Below are 22,773 nucleotides of genomic sequence, written 5' to 3' on the forward strand. Positions count from 1 at the left end.
ACCAGCAAAGAAGTGGAATCAGTAACAAAAAAAACTCCTGACAAACAAAAGTCTAGGAGCAGACAGCTTTGTAGGTGAATTCTACTAAACATTTATTTGTTTATTATTATTTTTAAATGTTTATTTGGTTTTGAGAGGGAGAGAGAGAGAGAGCAGAGGAGGGGCAGAGAAAGATAGAGAGAGAGAGAGAGAGACAGAATCTGAAGCAGGATCCAGGTTCTGAGCTGTCAGCACAGAGCCTGACGTGGGCCTCAAACTCATGAACTGTGAGATCATGACCTGAGCCGAAGTCAGATGAGCAAAGTCAGTCATGACTGAGCCACCCAGGCTCCCTCTACCAAACATTTAAAGAAGAGTTAATACCTATTCTTTTCAAACTATTCCAAAAAATTGAAGAGGAAGGAAAGTTTCCATATTTATCCTATGAGGTCAACATTACACTGATACCAAAGCCACATAAAGACATGACAAAAAAAGAGAACTACAGTCCAATATCTCTGATGAACATAGATGCAAAAATCCTCAACAAGATACTAGCAAACCGAATCCAACAATATATTAAAAAAATCATTCATCATGATCAAGTGGGATTTATTCCCAGGATGCAAGTGTGGTTCAATAGTTGCAAATCAATCAATGTGATACATCACATCAACAAGAGAGAGTATAAAAACCATATGATCATTTCAACAGATGCAGAAAAAGTATCTGACAAAGTACAACATCCATTCATGATAAAACCCTCAACAAGGTAGATCTAGAGGGAACATATGTCAACATAATAAAGGCCATATATGAAAAACTCACAGCTAATGTCATCTTCAGTGGGGAAAAACAGAGCTTTTCCTCTATGGTCATGAACAAGACAAGGATGCCTATTCTCACCACTTTTATTTAACATAGTCCCAGAAGTCCTAGCTACACTAATCAGACAGCAAAAAGAAATAAAAGGCATCTAAACAGGTAAAGAGGAAGTAAAACTTTCACTATTTGCAGTTGACATGATACTCTATATAGAAAACCAGGAAGACTTCACCAAAAAACTGAAAGAACTGATAATGAATTCAGCAGGAAACAAAATTTGTAGGATACAAAATCAATGTACAGAAATCCACTGCATTTCTATACATTAATAATGAAGTAGTAGTAAGAGAAATTAAGGAAACAATCCCATTTACAATTGCACCAAAAGTAATGAAATACCTAGGAATAAACTTAACCAAGGAGGTGAAAGATCTGTACTCTGAAAGCTATAAAACACTAATGAAAGAAATTGAAGATGACAAAAACAAACAAATGGAAAGATATTCATACTCATGGATTGGAAAAACATTGTTTAAAATGTTTATACTACCCAAAGCAATCTACATAATTAATACAATCTCTGTCAAGATACCAACAGCATTTTTCATAGACCTGTAACAAACTAAAATCCTAAAATTTGTATGGAGTCACAAAGGAACCCAAAGAGCCAAAGCATTGTTGAAAAAGAACACAAGTGGAGGTATCATAATCTCAGATATCAAGATTTACTATAAAGTTGCAGTAATCAAAACAGTAGGTACTGGAACAAAAATAGAAACATAGATTAATAGAACAGACAGCCCAGAAAGATTATATGTCCAATTAATCTTTGACAAAGGTTGCAAAATATGCAACAGGAAAAAGACAGTCTTTTTAACATATGTTGTTGGGAAAACTGGACAGGTATATACAAAAGAATGAAACTGGACCATTTTCTCATACCATATACAAAAATAAACTTGAAAAGGTTTAAAGACCTAAATGTGAGACCTGAAACCATCAAAATCCTAGAAGGGAGCCTAGAGAGTCAGTGATTTCTGACATTTTTCTAGATATGTCTCCTGAGGCAAGAGAAACAAAACCAAAAATAAACTATTGGGACCACATCAAAATAAAAAGCTTCTGCAGAGTAAAGGAAAAACAACTTAACTAAAGACAGCCTACTAAACTGGAGAATTATTTGCAAGTGATATATGCCATAAAGTTATAGTATCTAAAATATATAAAGAACTTATATAACTCAACACCAAATCACAAATAATCCAATTAAAAATGGACAGACAAAAACACACATTTCTCTAAAGAAGACATATAGATGGTCAACAGACAGTTGAAAAGATGCTCAACATCACTAATCATCGGGAAAATGCAAATCAAAACCACAATGAGGTATTACCTCACACCTGTTAGAATATTTATAATCAAAAACAGAAGAAACAAGAAATGTTGGGAAGGATATGGAGAAAAAGGAATGCTTTCACACTGTTGGTGGGAACGCAAACTGGTACAGCCACTGTGGAAAACAATATGGACCTTCCTCAAAAAATTAAAAATAGAATTACCATATGATCCATTAATTCCACTACTGGGTATTTACCCAAAAAATAAAAAAAATACTAATTCAAAAATATATGCACCCCTATGTTTATTGCAGCATTATTTACAATAGCCAAATTATGGAAGCAATCCATGCGTCCATCAATAGATGAATGGATAAGGAAGATATGGTATATATATATATATATATATATATATACAATGGAATATTATTCAGCCATAAAAAAGAAGGAAAGCTTGCTATTTGCAGCAACATGGATGGATCTAGAGGGTATAATGCTAAGTGAAATAAGTCAGAGAAAGACAAATACCATATGATTTCCCCTACATGTGAATTTAAGAAACAAAACAACACAGAAAAAAAGAGACAAACTAAAAATCAGACTCTTAACTATAGAGAACAAACTAATGGTTATCAGAGGGGAGGTAGCTGGGGAGAAGGGTGAAGTAGGTAAAGGGGATTAAGAGTACACTTGTCATGATAAGCACTGAGTAATGTATAGAATTGTTGAATCACTACATTAACTAATCCAAATTAGTTAACTGTATGTTAAGTACTGGAATTAAAATAAAAAAATCTAAAGATGGTATATGTTGAAATTAAAAAGTATCTTCTTCATTCATCATTTAGTACAAAGATTGTCATACAGAGATATTTTTCAAATTGAGAAGACACTATATGTACACACACATAAGGATTTTCTTATATACATTGTAAAGTCAATATGGTATACATCTCACACAGATTTTCATTTCCTTGGATTACCTAATACAAGCCTTCTTAGATAAAGATAAAAATATAAGCTGTGTTGTATTCTACCTGTATTCCTAGACTTAGGAATTCTACCTTTAACAGTGTGAAGAACTTGAAAGATCATTTAATTAGAAAGATACTAACTAGGGGTGTCTGGTTGGCTCAGTTGGTTGAGCATCTGACTCTTGATTTCAGGGTTGTGGGATTGAGTCCCATGTCAGCCTCTATGCTGAACATGGAGCCTGCTTGGGATTCTCTTACTCCTCTCTCTCTGCCCCTCTCCCCTACTCGTACTCTCTCTCTCTCTAAACAAAAGCAAAACAAAAACAACAAAAGAAGGAAAGATACTAACTGGTAGATAACCCATTACATATATAAGAAAGATAGGTCAGAGTAACTTACATATAGTTTTAGCTCCCTGATAGAAATTCAGATTTATGGTGATTATTTCTAAATATATAGGTAAACCTTTCATGTACTACACTTGTTTATACATCAGAAAAAGTCTCTGGGGAGGTGCATGAGAAGCTAATTAGAACAGTAGGAAATCTCTTTATTTCAGTAAACATATTTAAAATAATTTTAAAAGAGGAAAATGAAAATTTTACATTCCAAAAGGAATTGACCTAGATAAGGCATTTTAGCATAGTAATTTACACTAATGAAAAGATAATTTTTATTCTCTAGTCTTTATCTCTACAATACATGAAAGCTTTGAGAAATAATGTGGCTTTGACCATGCTTGTTGGAATGAACCTTTCTTATTTACGTCATACTATCCACTGTCCACTTTGCAAAGACCCCATCTCTCATTTTTGTCACGTGATTCAGGGGGGATTACCTCTACCGCTGGCCATTTTGAGTTATGTCTTCTGCCACTTGCAACTGAAAGACTGTTAATAAGACTTAATTTTGTTCCTTTTGTGGTAATAGGTGATATTCCCTTATATTTATACTTACATATCTGGATAAAAAGGAAATGTTGGAAAATACTGTATCAATATGCTTCTGAAAGGCACAACTTGTCAGGAAAATCATATCTTTTTATAAGAGAGTGAGGTTTCATTATAACATTCACAATACATCCCTGGCTCAACAAAGCATCTATTTTACTCATATTCCATAATTTTGTCAAGCTTATATAAAAGCTCAGATCCATAAAATTTTGGTGCTTAACATATACGTTTAATTAAAACACATAAGGAATGTACCTTCATGCTTCCTCAAACTCTCACAGATCTTAAACGATCATTCATGCTGATTCTGCTTTATAATTGAAAAGTGCTTAAGTCATGTCTCAATTTAAGCATCTTGAGAACAAGTATTTTAGCTTAGCACTTACTGTGCTCCTCAGTGACTCCAAGAAACTCCTAGTTGAATTGTATATATGCTTTCTGTTACTGACATAAAAAGGGGTACATATATTTTATCTTTTCATAAGGTTTTATTAGTATAGGCTAGCAATTTTCTCAGTAGACAATCAGTCCTTTCTTTTAACTACTGACAGAAAAATGACCTAAGATCAACTGTTTTGAAACCAAAATGATCATTTTTTGGATATTCTTTTACAATTATTTGGCTAAATGGCAACAATTCTGTATGTCAGATCACGTGATTCCATTACTTAAAAGTACATTTTGCAGCTCATATATCTTGAAGGGATCATCAGAAAATTTCATTGCTAAAATTAGATATTCTTTGCTTAATAAATTTAATGAGCAACACGAATAAAGGAATCAAATGCATGAATGGCCCTTCTACTGCTAAGCGTTTCCAAAGAGTTCTCTAAGTGCTGTGTCAGGAGCTCTTCATTTGTCAAATCTGCTCCAATCTGGTTTCTGCCTCCAACATTTCTTCCAAAGCATTCTTGTTAGGACCTCTGACATCTCCATGTTGTGAAATCTAGTCTATGCTTCCTTTTACTTTGACACTGAGGATCCTCCTAGAACATCCTTCTCTCATTTGGTAACATCTGTCTTTCGTAGTTTTCTTCCTATCCCTTTGTTCTTCTCAGCCTTTCTTATTGATTCCTCCTGTCTGTACTGAGCTTTAAGTGTTTGAGCTTTTCAGTGTTTGGTAATAGACCCTGCCCCCACCCCCAGCCCCGCCTCCCAAAGGCCTTATTCAGTAGTAGATCTTATAAATGTCCACCATCCATACACTGGTGACTTATGATTTATACCTCTGAGTCCAACCTTTTCTTAGACCTCCAATACATACATGACTGCCCATTGGACATCTCCATTTGGATGTTTTAGAAACATCCCATATTTAGCATTATCTTGGGATTCTGTTCTATCCATAGTCTTCTTCATGTCAGTAAATGGTACATCCTTTCTCCTCAGCTGCTTATTCTTGAGACCTAGGAAAAATTCTTAGTTCTTTCTTCTTGCAACCCCCTCACTTCCAATCTATTAATAAGTCCTGCATACTTTACTCACAAATTACATCTCCTATTTTTCCACTCTCCACATGCACTACAAGCACTTCAATTTAAGCCATATAAATATACTCTTACTTGGAACTACTTCAAGAGTCTCCCAAGTTTCCCTTTTGTAATACTCTGTTTACTGACCCCTTCCCTGCAATCTATTGTTCTTGTAGCCTCCAGCATGATCTTTCAAAAATAAATTTTGCTACTTGTCTGCTTGAAAATATTTCAATAGATTTCCGTTGCACTTTGACTTAAATCCAAACTTCATATATTGGCCTAAAAGGCCTGGTATGGAATGATCCCTGCTTATTTCTAGAATTTTAATTTACATCTTTATGCTCTGGTGATATTGCCTTTTTTTTAATTTTATTTTTTATTTTTAAAAATTTATATCCAAATTAGTTAGCATATAGTGCAACAATTTCAGGAGTAGCTTCCTTACTGCCCCTTACCCATTTAGCCCATCCCACCTCCCACAACCCCTCCAGTAACCCTCAGTTTGTTCTCCATATTTATGAGTCTCTTCTGTTTTGTCCCCTGCCCTGTTTATATATTATTTTTGTTTCCCTTCCCTTGTGTTCATCTGTTTTGTCTTTTAAGTCCTCATATGAGTGAAGTCATATGATTTTTGTCTTTCGCTGACTGACTAATTTCACTTAGCATAATGCCCTCCAGCTCCATCCACGTAGTTGCAGATGGCAAGATTTCATTCTTTTTGATTGCCAAGAAGTACTCCATTGTGTGGACATTTGTGATGGACATTTGGGCTCTTTCCATACTTTGGCTATTGTTGATAGTGCTGCTATAAACTTGGGGGTTCATGTGTCCCTTCGAAACAGCACATCTGTATCCTATGGATAAATGCCTAGTAGTGCAATTGCTGGGTCTTAGGGTAGTTCTATTTTTAGTTTTTTGAGCAACCTCCACACTGTTTTCCAGAGTGGCTGCACCAGCTTGCATTCCCATGGTGATATTGCCTTTTACTTTCACTCCCATTTTCTTCTTTAAAGTTCTAAGTTCTAAAGTTCACCCACTTCAGAATATTTTTTCATTCTATTCTTTCTTTATGAAATGCTCTTTCTCTGGAATTTCACATGGCTGGCTCCTTTTCAGAATATTTTTTCATTCTATTCTTTCTTTATGAAATGCTCTTTCTCTGGAATTTCACATGGCTGGCTCCTTCTCAGTGGCTGGCTCCTTAATTATCACTTCCTAAGAGTGATATGAAGATTAATTACACTTTCTAAACAGGTTCCTTCTCCACCTTATTCTCTATCATAGTATTGCATTTGATTCTTTCATTGCATTTTGTATTTAATAATTTTAATTCATTAGTGGGGTTTGCTTGCTTATTATTTTATCTCCTCACTACATTGTAAACTCCATTAAGTTTTGTTCAGTGTCTCGCAGATAATAAGTATTTTAAATATTCTAAAATATGTATTGTATAAACAGATGAATAGGTGATGTTTTCACCATCTGGCACATGTGTATCCAGTGTAAGCATCTCTTTTCTGAACACAGCATTAAGTAACTCTCAAGTGATCTTCACTGACATACAGATCTGATTGTTTGAATAGATGTTTGGCAAGAATTATCTGGTGTGTGAACAGTAATGTGAGGTTTTGTCTCCCTATATAACCAGCCTAAATGACCAAAATAGAGAGAGAGGCTGGCCAAGTACATTAGATATGGACACTTATGAAAAAAAATACGGAAGTATGTGGTGTGAAAACTGCATTCTTAACCCGGTTTTCTTTTCTATAAAATAAATGATATTTAGTATGATTTCAGCTACTGATCGGTTCCATATTTAAAGTAGAGTTATTAATACCTGTCTCTACTCATCTTTGAGGCCACTGGTGAAAATAACTGAAATATATGATGGCTCTTTGAGGAAAGGCACTGTGTAACCCTAAGCATGTCCTAGTGTAATAGCAAGTAAATGAAAGTTCATCCTCTGCCTGCTCTACATTCACTATTGAAGGTATGTTTTATGAAAATTTAAATGATATCTACTCTTATGGTTTTTAAACATTTAACTCTCTAAATACACATTGAATACCTGCTGTGTAGAAGGCAACATATCAGGGCCCAAGTAGCATGACAAGGTTTGTATCTTTAAGGTGTCTGTGATCTAATACAGGAAATAACACATGCAAAAATAACTATCTTAAAAGAATAGTATGTGATAAATACTAGTAAAAATATCAGAAACAACTGTAGAAACCTACAAGAAGGTGGGATAGGAGTGGGGGTTGAAAGGTTTCCAACTATATTACTTTCCTCTTCTCTAGTGGAGACAATAAAGCCATTCATCATATTTTCCTCGACCTAGAATAGCTTGGCACATTGCAAAGCCTTAGTAAATATTTGTTGAAGGAATAATGTGATGAAAGAATAAACTGGAGTTTCTACCAGACAGAGGGAAACATTGGTTCCTGTGGAAATCTCACACTTTATTACAGTCTATACTCCTTTGAGTCTTGTTTCCCAGTTAAGCCTCTTTTCTTCTTTTTTAGTTTATCATCTCAGCTGAACAAGATCTATGAAAAATCTTGGTGTCATGAGCCAAAATCAATGTTGAAAAAATAACATTTTCCACTTTAAATATCTAAATCAAAGCTTAAAGTGAAAGCATATTTTTGCATTTTTTCCTTTAGACTTTTAGCTCTTTATATATATATATATGTATAACATATGTAAATAAATATAATATATATGTATATATGTATATAATATATATAATATATGTGTATATAATATATATATGAATATTTTAATTCTTGTCCTTAGGAACTATAAAGACTACACATGATTTGGAAATGAGACTGTACCAAACAATGGCCAAAGAAGGCCACTCTATGCCTTGTCTTTGGTCTGGTCACTTAGAAATATAATGTCATCAGCTACGATTGTGGTTGCTTGTCCTCTCACATTATTTTTATCTGTGTATTCACCATAGTCTACTTTCCCTTCTGCATACATTTGGGGCTCCCTTTCACAGACTGATAACGCTAAATCTCTGAGACCTGGTCAGAGTACTGAAATTCTGTGCCAATTCTGTGTCTTAACCGACATCACCCACTTGGTATGTTTCACTTTCCCTCGATTGCCACATCTCATTCATTACTAGAGAAAACATTGGCTGGGTTTTTCCCTTCCACCTGTCTCATGATGAGATCCTGACTCACTCACCCAAGTAGCTGTGAATGACTCAGAGATCTTTGAGAACCAAACTGCTAGCTATTTTAGATTCATGTCTTACAAACTGATGAATACATGTCTTTGAAACACAGCTTCTCTTTGCTTTTCCTATATAGTTTTTTAGTCTTTCCCTGATGCTCTAGCCTGAACAGCTTTGAGCGAGGCCTGGACTTTTAGCTTTTATGTTCTTTTCCCTTTCCCTACAGCTTGATTTACTTTGCTAGTCTTCTTCAATTTTATCTCTGTTTCTTAGTATATTAAATTACTTAAAGATACAAATGTATTTTTTTTTTTTTGGTCTTTATTCGTCCCTTTTTCATTTTGAGGGTTGATTTAAGTAGCCAGTTAAGTCTATACTAAAATTACGTTTTGGCTAGAATGTCAAAAGAAGTTAAAAAGATAAAAGACTGACTTGACCTATTCTTTACTTTGACTATGAAATCGTCATTAAATTGTAACAATAGTTTTATCAGTGGAACTCAGTTTTATCCCCTGTGAACCCCCAAGAAAGAAATTTCAGATGGAAAGACAACCTATAAAACAGACAAACATGGCACCACTTGGGTGGAAAGTAGTGGGAGAGCTCGGATCCTTGAGCCTCTGACCTCCCTCTGCTGTCGTCATAGTTGGTGATGTACTTCCACAGAACCCTACACTTTCTCTCAACAGTTTGAAAACCATTGCATTTTATCACTGATCAGCTATTCAGATGCCCTATGGGCTTATCATGGGGAGCCCAATATACTGTAGAGTTGGAAAAGAACAGAAGACTTCCAGGGATTTTATTCCAGAGGCAAGCCTCAGAGATGATTTAACTATTTCTGTAACTGATCCCCTCTTTTCTATTTTCTAGAAAATAGAATTTGAAATTTAGGTCATGACAGAAGTATCATGCTCTACAGCATGATTAAACTATGATAGAGTATTTTGCTCTACAGATTATGAAAGCTATAGAACTTGAGAAATTATATAACAGTAATATTTAATAGCTTCTAACTCACTTGTTATTGACCATCAACATTGATGTATTGATATTTTTATATTCAGAGGTTTTCACAGTATATTTCTATTTCTTACCTCCCAGCTGGTTACAATTTATGTTTAGTTGCTACACAAAATACAGTTGTGAGATAAGCAAATTTAAAGTTCATAATTAAATATTGAAAATGTTCAAAGTGGCAAAGACACAAATAGCCCTAAGACATAGGTTTTCTCAAGAACTCGGCTCATATTTTGCATCAAATAATGAAAGCTCCTGGCTGTGGCTGAGATGGATGAATATTTACCTCTATCCTGGCATCGACACTTTAACTCCAATTTTTTTAACTTAATAATTTATTTTGGAATAAGACATTATGATGACCTTATTTTTTCTAAGTCAGAGTGCTTCCAGAAAAATATAACCCTGAGAAGAATGTATAAAAAATAGACCTTTGCAAAATATGTATTTTTCAACCTATTTATGTAGTGAGATTAATCAAAAATAATTCTTTATCAACGCTGTGCAGAATATGTTACCTATCACTTTTTCAAGGTTATTTTTATTTTAAAAAATCAATATTTCACTTAGTGAAAATGTTATGGAATGAGAAAGGATAATTAGCATAAATAGATTACTTCTGCAATGCAATCCAAAGTGCACAAAATCTCCCCATAATCATCAATCTTTCATTTTAGGGAAAGTGGTTGTTTGAGTTAACTAACTGTAAAGCATAAGGCACACCCCCTGAGCAACATATGAAGACATCAATTAATACTTGCATATCAGCTATGTAAAAGGCCCACAATAAGACCCAACCAAGATATAGTTTCTGTTCCTAAGGGATTTATATTCTAGAAGATAGATGAGGCAAGACTTATAAGAATTTACTTTGTCTTGGTGACAATATTAAGAGAGATGCCCAACTAATTACCGGGCATATGTGCTTTTGAGCCCTACCGGGCAGGCACAGTTAGGGCAGGTGCTGGGGGCTTCGGGCAATTCCAAGGAGTATGTTCCTATTCCCAGAGGTAGTATCAATCCAAAGCCCAGCCTTGACAATTATTCTTGAGATTCAGGCTTGGGTCCTTGCACAAAGAAGCCACAGGAAAGCTGGCACCAAAAAGGAGAAGGCCATGTTCCAGCTGATCGTAACTCTGCCACCAAATGGGTGGCACAGTTTGATTTGCTGAATGCCTCTGAAGGAGCTACAGAGCAGAAAAATCCAAATCTCTCCAGGCAGCTCACTTTACAGGGGCTACTGGGAAAGTGTCTATTGCTATTGCTGTCTGTAAGGAGATGATGCTCTGTTTTCTGCATAAGGTTGAATCCTTGTTGGAAAATCAAACAAAATGAGAGATGCTGTTACATTGCCATTCCTGAAAGAAGAGTCTAAAAAAAATTATATTGTACAGATTGTTTTATTGTGACATTTACTTGTAACAGCAGAAATATATTGTTAAAAAAAAAAAAACCCAAAATTCAGCCAGGGTGTTTTAGTACATTATGATTCATAACCTCAGGGTACTCCTGGGCTGCCAACACAATGATAATTATAAGAACCACCTAGTAACAAGGGAAAGTGCTCTTGAATTACATTATATGAATAAAATAGGAATATACAGATGATATGTTTTTTTTAAACTATGTTGAAAAAGTTGATTGCCAATAAGAGGCAGATAAAAAGGAATGTAAACAAAGAAGTACTGAACTTAAAGTCAGAAAATCTGGAGTTATCACCTGGATTTGTCATTTATGAACAAATTAGTTTGCCCTTGGACAAACTAATCAGTCATCTTGAACCCCAAATTGTAAATGGGCATAATGATGTCAACCTCGTTCACAGGCTGAATCAGCTAGGGTAAAGCGTCAATCATCTGTGCAGTGCAGTTAAGAGGGTGGGCTCAGGACCAGGCGGTCTGCTCAAACTCTGGTGCCACCACATATTGTTTAAGGAACTACTGGCAAGTTAATTACATGATGCCCCAGTTTCCTTACTGGTAAATGGGATGCTTGGTTCTGGGGTGAAAAGCATGGGTGTTGGAGCCAAATGCTTGAGTTTGAATTGATTATTTACTGCCTTCTGTGAGTTACTTAACTTCTCTGGGCCTCTGTCCCCTCATGTGTAAATAAGGATAAAACAGTATCTACTTCATGAGCTGTTGTTTAGATGACATGATTTAATTTGTTTAAGTGTTTTTGGGACAGTGCCTGGCACACAGTAAGCACTTAATAAATGTTAGCTATTATTATTCAGAAAAGAATGGGAAACGCTTGAATTAAAGCTGATTTTTGAATTTGAATAGGAGCTGAAAGGGAACCCAGATAAAACAATTAGTACGTTACTACAGTAGGAACATGGGGAGAATTTGGTCCTTGTTTTAGACTTTTTTTATTGCTGCTGCAATTTTTGTTTATATAATAAATCATAATCTAAGATGGGGAAAAAGTAACAAATCTGCCCTACATACCATTCCCTGAGGCACTGCTTACCCAGTGGCTGACTGATCAACTAATTTGTGTTGTTGTATTAATGGCTACTGATGGATTAATATGTTACTCCTCCAAGGTAACATATTTGAATTTAAACAGACACCTTACGCCGAGGCTGCCTGATGCCGGAATATCAGAGCCTTGGCACAGGCTGATGTGAGGAAATTTTTGATTCAAAGGAAAGTTTGGGCACTGCTGCAGTCACCAAGTCATGGTATTTGAGAATCGCACCAAGGACAGCTCAATTCTGCAGGGCCCTGAGGCTGCCCACAGCCATTTCTTGTCTGATCAACGAAGCTGAAGGGAGACAAGAGAGCATCCTTCTAACACGTAAAAACGGAACTACCGCCCAGACTTCCTGGATTTGCCACTGCAGAAATCATACCCACCCTTTTTGCCCTAATTGCCTCTCTCCCCCTTCCCTATCCCCAAGAGAAAAGCCTCTTGCACAGAGTGACCCAAACTAAATTGCTCTGTCCACAAAATAAATATCACCCACTCCTTCGTGTCTACAAAGTTATGTCACAAATATTTAAATGATCAAAGGATGCTAGCTTAAGTACTCATTGAACTGATTACTGGAAATCAGTTTCCTGAAAGCATCCTGAATGTGTTCCACAACAAACAAATATTTATGGAGTGCCAGACATGGGGGACTGAGAGAGAAAAAAAAATCCAATTTCTTATTTATTTATTTGTTTGTTTGTTTATTTATTTATTGAAAGAGAGAGCATGAGTCAGGGAGGGGCACAGAGAGAGGGAGCTCTCTGCTGTCAGTGCAGAGCCCAGCATGAGGCTTGAACCCATGAACCGTGAGATCGTGACCTGAGCCAAAACCAAGAGCTGGACGCTTAACTGACTGAGCCACCCAGACACCCCGAGAAAATCCGATTTCTTACACAGAGTTTTCATTCAGACGGGAGTTATTTCGAGAGTTTCTGAAAGTGGACTTGTTTGTGCCCATCACGAATTGGTTGCAGCCACCTGCATCCAGCAAACATGCTGGCTGTCCTTTCTTGTTCTGTATTCTGTTTCCTCACAGCTGTCACCCACTAATATTGTGGCCCAGAGAACCTACAATGTTGCCAGTTGCCTCACCTGGGAACCCCAGTGTACTTGTTAAGGACGTCCATTCCAGTTGTTTTTAAGATCATCCAGTCCTGAGGGGACCAGACTTGTTCTGAGTCCCATGCAAACTGATGAAGGAGGAAGATCTATTTGCTCCTTGACTATGACCTCCCTGAATAATCAGTGCCTTTAAAGAAGCTCTCCTTGTTTCTAGGTCTCATCTGAATGGATGAATACAATTCTGGCCAACCCTCTTGACTAAAACCTCATGAAGACAGGTCTGTGACAGTCAGTCTTCCACCCTTCCAATAATAGATAGTAAACTCAGGCCTAGGAGCCCCTGGGGACTTCTTCTTTCCCTTGTCATTCTCCTCTCACTGCTTCTCTCTGAAGCAAACTCCTACATTCTCCAGTTACAAAGCAAAAATTTCCCATGTATCTTAGTAAGGAATGACATGCTGAAAGGAATAATGTGGTCATGATGTCTTCAGTCACCCTAAATGTCTGTTATATCCTTAAAGAAACATGAAGGACTGGAAGTGAGAAAACCGAGGTCACTTCCACTAAGAGAACCCCAGCTCTGGCACTCAGGCAAAGGCTAAGTCTAGGAGTAGAAATGACAACTCCTCATTTCTGCCACAGGCCCACGGTGGCAGCTGCTGGTGACACCATTGGGTACTGATGCCATGTGGAGCCTGTCAGTGCAAGGGAAGCATCTGTAAGCTTCCTGTCAAACGAATGAAAACTTTAGCACAATCCTGCAGGAAGTAACTTTCATTTTAAATGCTTTAAATATTATTTATTTTTGAGAGAGAGAGAGAGAGAGAGAGAGAGAGCGTGTGAGCATGAGCAAAGTAGGGGCAGAGAGAGGGAGACAGAGTATCCGAAGCAGGCTCTGCACTGACAGCAGCGAGCCTGATGGGGGTCTTGAAGTCACAAACCATGAGATCATGACCTTAGCTGAAGTCGGAGGCCTAGCTGACTATTTTCAGGTGCCCCATTTTCAGTGTTTTAGGGAGCATGGTGATTCTGGGTCTTCTGTTTGGCTCTCAGCCCCAAACTCATGTTTTGGGCTATCAAGGCTGGGTCAGAAAATAATCTCAGGGACAGGCACTGTTCTGGGCCTAAAATCCTCTCCCCTCTTTGTCCAGTTTCTATCACTGGCCTGTTACTCCTGGATCCAGCCTGTGTGCCATTGCAGCTCTATTCTGCGGATAAAGCCTTGTAAGGGAGACTTCAAAGTTCTTGTAAACTGATCTTTTGACACTAGCTCCAGCAATCTTTTAGAAACATTGGGTGAAGGGGTGCCTGGGTGGCTCTGTTGGTTGAACATCCAACTTTGGCTCAGGTCATGATCTCATAGTTCATGAGTTCAAGGCCCACATCGGGCTCTGTGCTGACAGCTTGGAGCCTAAAGCCTGCTTCAGATTCTGTGTCTCCCTCTCTGTCTGCCCCTCCCCTGCACATTCTCTCTCTCTCTCTCTCTCTCTCTCTCTCTCTCTCTCAAAAATAAATAAACATTTAAAAAGTTAAAAAAGAAAAAAGAAACATGGAGCAAATTCTACACTGGGACCTTTGGAGTAGTGGTGTTGAAACAATCATGTCAATTTAGTAAGGAGCTCTCTGACTCCATAAACACTCTCTCAGCCTGCTCTATCTCCCCTCTATATATACCCCAAGCTAATTCTGTTAGAAGGAATGTCTTAAGAACTTTAGCCCTGAAGGAAATCACAGCTAATTACATGGTAAGAAGAATGAGTAGTACTTAGTAAATCTACTGGTTTGAAGAAAGAGGTTGATGAGGACACTGAAGGGGAAGCATAGAGTTCTTTTCTCTAAAATGTAGAAATGCTGGGGATAAATATTTATTATTTTTTTTAGCAGGCAGGGAAAGACTCAAGATTTCAAATTAAACTTTTTTATATGCCATTCTAGCAGGGGCAATTACCTTGACCGACATGACATTTAACGTATTTTAGGATGGATATGTTTACCTTTCCTTTAAATATTTTCTCTCAGATTGAACAGATAGACAATCTTGGTAGTTCTAGTGAGCTGCATAAACATTTGCAGTTCTGAGTTTAGAGGTAAACTTCATCCATTATAAAGAAAATCATTCCAATTAGCATAATGTCCTAGAAATTTCGCCTCAGGAATATACTCCACCTTTACTGATTTATCAACCTCTCAACATATTTTTGTGTTGTACTGGGAGTGCTCCCCCATGCTGGCATCATTGTCTTTAATTTATTTTATTTATTTCTACATGGCCTAAATAAATGCGGGATGTGCACATTTATTTAAAGAATACTCATTTTCATAAAAATGGGAAAAAGACAAAAATATTCAGGGCTATTCTTTTCTAGTTCTTGTATAGTTTAAACAATGCATTCTTTAGGTAGACTGCCTTGTTACTATGGCATTTGTAAATTCTGGAATTTTCCTGTGTGATGTACCTTCCCACTACTCTGTAATGGGTGGAGAATATTAGAAGAAATTCTTTTAGATAGGCAGGGAAAAAAAGAAAAAAGAAAAAAAGACGAAGAAACCAGTAACAATAGCCAGTTATTCTGCTGTTTGAAACCAAGAGGAAGCCTGAAATCTTTAGAAGCGAAATCATATGCTTTTAAGAAATATCGTAAAATGTTTTTGCTTTCATCTCCAAAAGGTATCCATCTACAAGTTTTTCACTGCATATGACCCTGTTCATTTCTACTTTGCATTTAAGCCTTTGTTCATAGCTGTGGAAAATCAAGTCAGAATCAAAGGCTCTCAGGAGAGGACAGGAAAGAGGAACGTGTGATATGTGCAGGACAGCCACACCAAGAAACTTGGTGGTTCCGTTAATGAGCCACATGCTCTTACACCTCCCTGTCTTTCTATGGGGCTGCTTCCTCTCATGCACTACGTGTTTTTGCTGCTGTCTTCTGGACAATTCCTGCTTTTTTCCAAGACTCATCTCAGGCATTGGTTTACCGGAAAGTTTTTCCTGGCCTCCCCGGTCTGGCTAGGAGTCCTCCTCTGGGCTCTCCAGTGCCCTGTGCTTCCTCCATCGCAGCAGATTTCTGTGTTCTATGATGGCATCTGTTACCTTTCCGTTAGAGAGGCCCTTCTGTTATGATGGTCTGGTTGCTTTTCATCTCTGAGATGCCAGGCCTGGACCAGCGTCTGTCATGCATGATTTGAGTGGATTCATTGAATGTGGGCAAATGACCTCTTGATCTTAGAAGGGAGGAAGGAACAGAGTTAGGGCTGCACCTTTGAGTTCTGGAACATTTTTGTTGTTGTTTTTGTTATGGTAACAGATCATAACAAAAAACTCTTTAGCTACTGTTCAGCATCTTTCCATGTTTAATACATAAATGTTGGGAATGAGAGGTCTCTTGATTTTCTCTTTTCCCGTTAAGGCTCAGGCACAGGGAAATGTTCGAGATAGTTCAGAGTGACATAGAGCAAAGAGCACAGTGTGGTCAGGAGGTGAGCTGGTGGGGTGTGAGTGGGAGCCTCAGAGACCTCTGAGGTTCTTGCGTGGAACTGATGCGAAGCTGGGGGAGCAATAGGCCTGTGTGGCAGGACAAGGGAGGCCCTGGAGAAGGCTGGTATGGGCTGCAGCGAGGGCTGGGTGGAAGGAGGCCCTGTGAGGCTGGCTCGCTCAGCGATAGAGAGCAGGCCCCACCAAACTGAAAGAATCCAGATCGAGAGTTCTACCAACAGTTGCAGATGCAAGAAGGTGAGCCCCCGTCAGAGTGTGAGAGCCAGCGCAAGACCGAGGACAAGCATGAGGTCAGTGGTCCCTTTTACTACCTCTCTCCAGCCCTGCCAGCCTGGTCATACCAAACCTCCTCCTGTAGACTGCATATCATCCTGGGGGAAAGAAACTGGGAAGTGGAAACTGTCTGAGAAATCAAATATATTTACTTAGAATATACTTAAAATTACCTAAACAGGCTCTTTATAATATTAGTTTAGACTAAAGTTTAAATTGGATAGGAATAAAAGTTATTAGCATTATACTTTTTACTAACAGCTTGGGGCTTTAGATAAACATCAACTTAGTTAAAAAATTATATATCTCTCCAAATCCAACTTAGGGTATCAGTGAATTTTGTAAACTTGTTGCGCATTTATCCTTAATTTAATTGAAAGCTGTTACAATGATGTAGGACTTCTCTTTTGCTATCTAAAACGTAATTTGGTGCCTTACAGGTAATTTCTGCTCCGTGAACACGGATTTGATATTCGACATCAGGTAACACAGACTATACATGTAACAAAACAACCTAATATTTCCTGAAGGTCTTATTCGTTTGCTTGCAAATGGAATGATCAGGTCCATATGAGCTTTGTGCAGTTATGGTTACCAACATCTTCCCTGTACACCTGAGAGAGTGAAGGTAAAAGAAATATGGTAGCATCTTTAAAGTCTACAAAACTTTTGCTTACACCAACAAAGTAATGAGTAGAATGGTGTCAGTTACCTCGATTATTCAGAAAAGCTGTTATTTTGGTCAATTTATACATAATTTCCTCTTAAAAAACATGCACGTTTGCCTAAATGGGCAACAGCTGTCTTCGTCCCACCTGTGCCCCATTGAAAATTTCATGGACTTATTATACCAGTGCAATTTCCCCTAGACAATGCACATTCCTATTTTTTTACTGAAATTCTCCAAAAGCAAAATGAAGAGTAAATGGGAGAAGGGAGAATAAATGTGTTTTCAGGAGACCTAAGTTAAATTATTCTGCTCATCATTTCCTTCCTCATTTACAAAAGCAAAGCGAAATAGAAAATTGAAGCAATTATGATTGAGGCTCTCTGTCTCGGGCCCTCATGTCTTCCCAAAATGATACGACCAGAATTCTTTGTTTAGAATCCTTTAGGCTTCTGTGATTTCTCTAAGCTCTGTCAGAAGCACAGTTTTGACTTCTCTAGATGCAAAGCCTCTAACTGAGAACTACAGTATTTCATTTGAAATTCTGGATGAGAAGGGGTGAAAAGGTCTTGGTTTCAACACCTTGTGTGTTTCTGGATTACTGCTCAGGAATAAACTTTTCAGAGCTCTTTAAAGGGTTCTTGAATTCTAGGATCCAGGGCCGTGCATGAGCTGGTATCATGCAACTCAGGAAAAACGCTGAACGGTCAGTATAGACTCTGATCCCAAATACTATTGTCTATTTATATCATGCTTTGGAATTTATAAAACGCTTTGTCCTGTTAGTCACACCTATCTTCCAGCTCTGTATGTGATTCAATCTCCCCTCCTGCTAACTGCCCAGGAGCTGTGTCTTCTATACTTTTAGAAGTGCTCCAAATTAGAGCATATCTTTTCCTTTGGCATCTTCATGTTTTCACATATCCTGTTGCCCCATCAATTATGTGCCATGTGAACTATTCCTGATCTTTCAAGACTCATTTCAGGAATCATCTTTTCCATGATGTTTCCCTGACCTTGCCTTCCCTACCTGCCCACTCTGGAGAAATGGGACACATTTCTTCCTTTTCTCTCCCCTAGTATTCAATAACTCCTATGGCATCAACCCATCACACTGGGTGTGCACATGTTTACTTTTCTGTACCTCCACTCTAGACACTGGATTCCTTCAGGGAAATAGTTTCACCTCATTCATATCTGCATGCCAATATCCAGCAACAGTGCCTGGCACATGGTAGATTGTATCATGAAGGATTTTTTTTGAAGTAATGTATGAGATAGGCAGGATAAATCTTCACATCCTTACTTTCACACTAAGAATTGGAGACGTGGCAACATAAAAGATGTCCACACAGGTATAAAGCTGACAAAGGGAGAAGTGACAACTTGGATTCTAGTAACCTGACTCCAAGGACAATGGTTTTTCCACCTGGGGTGTTTGCCCATTGGAGGAAGTCATGTCTTTTCCTGATTCCATTTTTCTGAAAGTAAAAGAGGTACACCTTTTCACAGATCTCTGCTAATTAGACACTACAAATGGGAAACAGCACATGCAGAGGTTAAGAGCATCGATTCTGGAGCTAAAATGCCTGTGCTCAAATCTCAGCTCTCTCAGCTCCTGCCAGTTGTCTAACTTTTCTGTGCAGCACATGCAAAATGAAGATAATAGTATTCATCTCCCATAGAGTCAGAAAAGTTAAAGAAGTTAATTATGTAAATCATTAGAACAGCACCCAGCATATCAAGTGCTCTGTGCATTTGCTATATATTTATATATATATGGTACTAAAAATGGGAAAATAATGAATTCCTTGGTAAATGTGAAGTTTGGCAGGTGAAATATTTCAAATCAAGGAGCAAAGTAATAAAAGTATCCTTAGTGGTGAAAAGATTGAGAATCATTGGATGTGCTGTTTGTCCTTTTGGCTGAACTTTAAAGATCATCAAGAAAAATCAAATACTTCAGGCAGTATACAAACAGAAAATGTCTCCTTTCCAGGGAGGCTACTGATGGAGAGGTACAAGCAGATTTTCTAGTTGCTGGGAGCAATTTGGGAAAGAAATAATATAAGCAGACATCATTTCAAGTAAATACTCCCTTTACAATAGTCACTGAAAAGCTATTAAACATGCCTCCGGATCAAAATTTACAACAGAACCACAGATAAGATTCACAGCTTTTTGGTTTGGAAGGGGCCTCCTGTGGTTGCACAGGGGATATCTAGAGAACTCTCATTTTGCAGCACTATGTCTTATTTAAGTGATATTACGCATGCTAAGGACTGCTTTGAAATGCAGTAGAAATAAAGCATAAGGGTGATACAATAAAATTCAAATAAACTGCAATAATATGCCAGTTTCGGGACTCACCAGTACATCTTGGAGTCACACTGGTAAAATAACATGTCTGGATTAGACAATTAAGTCAGGGTCCTCATTAGAGAATGTGGAAATACATAAAGGGAGTGCTAATATTGAATGACACTAAATGGGGCGTTACTAAGTCCTGTTGTGTGTTTGTGGAATCCCTGAGTGAAAAATAATAATAAAGCAAGTATCCCTAGGATCAAGAAAGAAATTGAGAATGCCTATTGCTGACAGTTAAAAGGCAGCATGGAAGAAGAGAAACAGCATCTGACTTAAGTTAGAAAATTTGGTTCTTGTCTCAGTTCTGTTTGTTCTTAGCAACACGATTTTAAAAGTTAGGTGATCTCTGAATTCTGGTCTGTAAATTGGGGGTTATAACACCTGTCAAATGAAGCAATGGATGTGAGAGCACTTCTGAAACTTTGAAGTGTCAACTTCAAGTTGCTCCCAAAGACAATTTTTAAAGCAAACTCCATAACTACATATTTCCCATACACAGAGCCTACATTTCTTATTTCAAGGAAGATTGAAAATGGGCTGCTTATTTGCATAAAAGGGATAAAGTTAAAAAAAAAAAAGTAATGGAGCTAGGAACAAAATGGTTAGTGTTTAACAAGTGAGCAAAAACAATTGTCTTTTGTTTTTCCTTAAAATGTATCCTGGGAGGCTATATAATTGAAAATTTCTGATTCTCAAATGAGCACAGACCATAATTTTTGAAGAGGCTTTGCTTAGCATGAGTTCTTGGGATTGCTCTCTTCAGACCTTAAGGGAAAATTGAATGGAGGGCTTAGGGTTCCATTAGGAGGCAATTTTCCTCTGGCTGAGTAACTCAGGATCATACCAGCTGTGACAGGAAAAACCTTGCCAACCACCCCCGCGGCATGGTGAGAGGATAACCTGAGCTGTGGGGATTGTTTTCAAGTCACTGTGCCCCTAACTCAGGCGGGAATGGGGCCAACAAACATGCAATCTGAGTGAGACGGTAGTTATTTTTTATCCAGAAGCAGTAAGACTGAATCCCTAACTCACGAGTTCTGTTGGACAGATGGTATGTTGGGGGTGGGGTGGGGTAAGAAATGGTCAACAGGTCCTTCATGTAAACTACAGATTTTGCTAATTCAGAGTATTACCAATGCAGAATGCATGAATAATTAACCACATGGGTTTACCGCATTTTCATAAACTCTGAAACTTTTAGAATGATAGTGGGCTAAAAGCAAATTTGTAAACTTTCACATATTAATTTAATAAATTGACCAAAGAGATAGGGAAGAAAATGCCTGCAGTACTGAAACTAAAGATACTGCCAATTACAAACATTTCAAGACCATTTGTCAGATATAATAGTTTAGAACACTTTCAAAGATGATGCCTAGATGCAGAGCACAACTTACCTTTCTTGGTGAATGCAGTTGGCTCCCTGCCCTTCACTGAGTGTGTGAAACTTTCCTCCGGTTGCCGTCAGCCTTGGTTGCTATGGACTCAGCCTGTCCATCCAAATCTCTCCAGACTTTTCAGGATAGCCAGCAACCAAAGACTGATCAGTACAGGGGCAAAAGACTGGGCCTCTTGCCTAAAGTTGGAATCAGTTCTGAGGTGCAGCTTTTGCTCCAAAGATTCCTAAGGGAATAAAATTAAAGTTACTCTCCAGCTGAGAGACCATATCTTGCTTAGCTTTCTTCCTTTCCTCTCTCCTGCTTTCCTCATTTTTTTTTTTCTCCTGAAAACATACACTAAAATGCTTTATAATCCCCTTGTAAGTCTCTGCTTCTAGGGAACTAGATGTTTCAAAGATAGCTTATGAGTTCATTGTGGAAAGCAGGTGGAAAAGTTTCTGGAAAATTCTACCAATATCTCCTAATTGGGATGGTACAGGCATCGGAGATATGAACAGGCTATGGGGAGGATTGAGAAAATCCATTTGGGGGTTTTCCCCCCTTGACCTAGATCTATTAGATTCCAAGGTAACAATGACTCAGTCAAAATAATTTGTTTTCGTCTGAAATGTTTTTTCCAATAGCAATGTTCTGATTTGAGAAGGAAACCCACCATAGTATTTATCTATTGTTGCAAAACGAATCATCACAAATGTAGTGACATTAAACAATGTACATTCTGTGGGCCAGGAATCTGAGCATGGCTCACCTGGGTCTTCTGTTTCCGGGTCTTTCACAAACATCAATCAAGGTTTTGTCTAGTCCTATAGGGTCTCACCTGCGGCTCGACTGGAGAAGGATCCATTTCCAAGCTCATGTGGTTGTAACAATATTCAGTTCCTTGCAGACTCCCAGACTGAGGCCCTCAGCTCTTCACTGTCAGTTCCTTGCCACATTGGCCTCTCTAGATGACAGCGCACTTCATCGAAGGCAGCGGGAGTCTGTTAACAAGAGAAAAGTTGCACTCTAATATAATGTAATCACATGCATGACACCCCTTCGTTTTTGCAAGTCATGGATCCTATTAGAAGCAAGTCATGGATTCTACTCACAGTCAAGGGAAGAGGATGATGCTGGGTAAAAATACCAGGAGATAGGGGCCATTAGGGGCCCTATTTAGAGTCTGCTTGCTGTCACATCTACTAATTCAGATTGAAGTCTGGAAACAAGGATGAGTCATTGGAAGGATAGGGGAATATCTACTTAAATAGTCATTTAATATTTTAATTTTTATCTTA

At 37.9% G+C, this 22,773-nt stretch overlaps 1 protein-coding gene across 2 annotated transcripts in view; it reads right to left on the reverse strand.

The window, feature by feature from the left end:
• The window catches only part of GRIN3A (glutamate ionotropic receptor NMDA type subunit 3A), a 290,587-nt gene extending 268,120 nt beyond the window's left edge, over positions 1-22,467 (reverse strand). Inside the window, exons 1-2 of one of the 2 annotated variants that reach the window (XM_030292703.1) lie at positions 22,314-22,467; positions 21,494-21,719 (exon numbers count right to left, since the gene is read on the reverse strand). The gene's annotated coding sequence lies outside the window, so the exon portion shown is untranslated. Of the gene's footprint in view, positions 1-21,493; positions 21,720-22,244 lie in introns of both variants that reach the window. The other variant, XM_030292702.1, reaches the window with a different exon arrangement.
• Between the last annotated feature and the right edge of the window lie 306 nt (positions 22,468-22,773).

The sequence above is a fragment of the Lynx canadensis genome, chromosome D4, assembly GCF_007474595.2.
Source record: "Lynx canadensis isolate LIC74 chromosome D4, mLynCan4.pri.v2, whole genome shotgun sequence".
NCBI classification, from domain to species: domain Eukaryota; kingdom Metazoa; phylum Chordata; class Mammalia; order Carnivora; family Felidae; genus Lynx; species Lynx canadensis.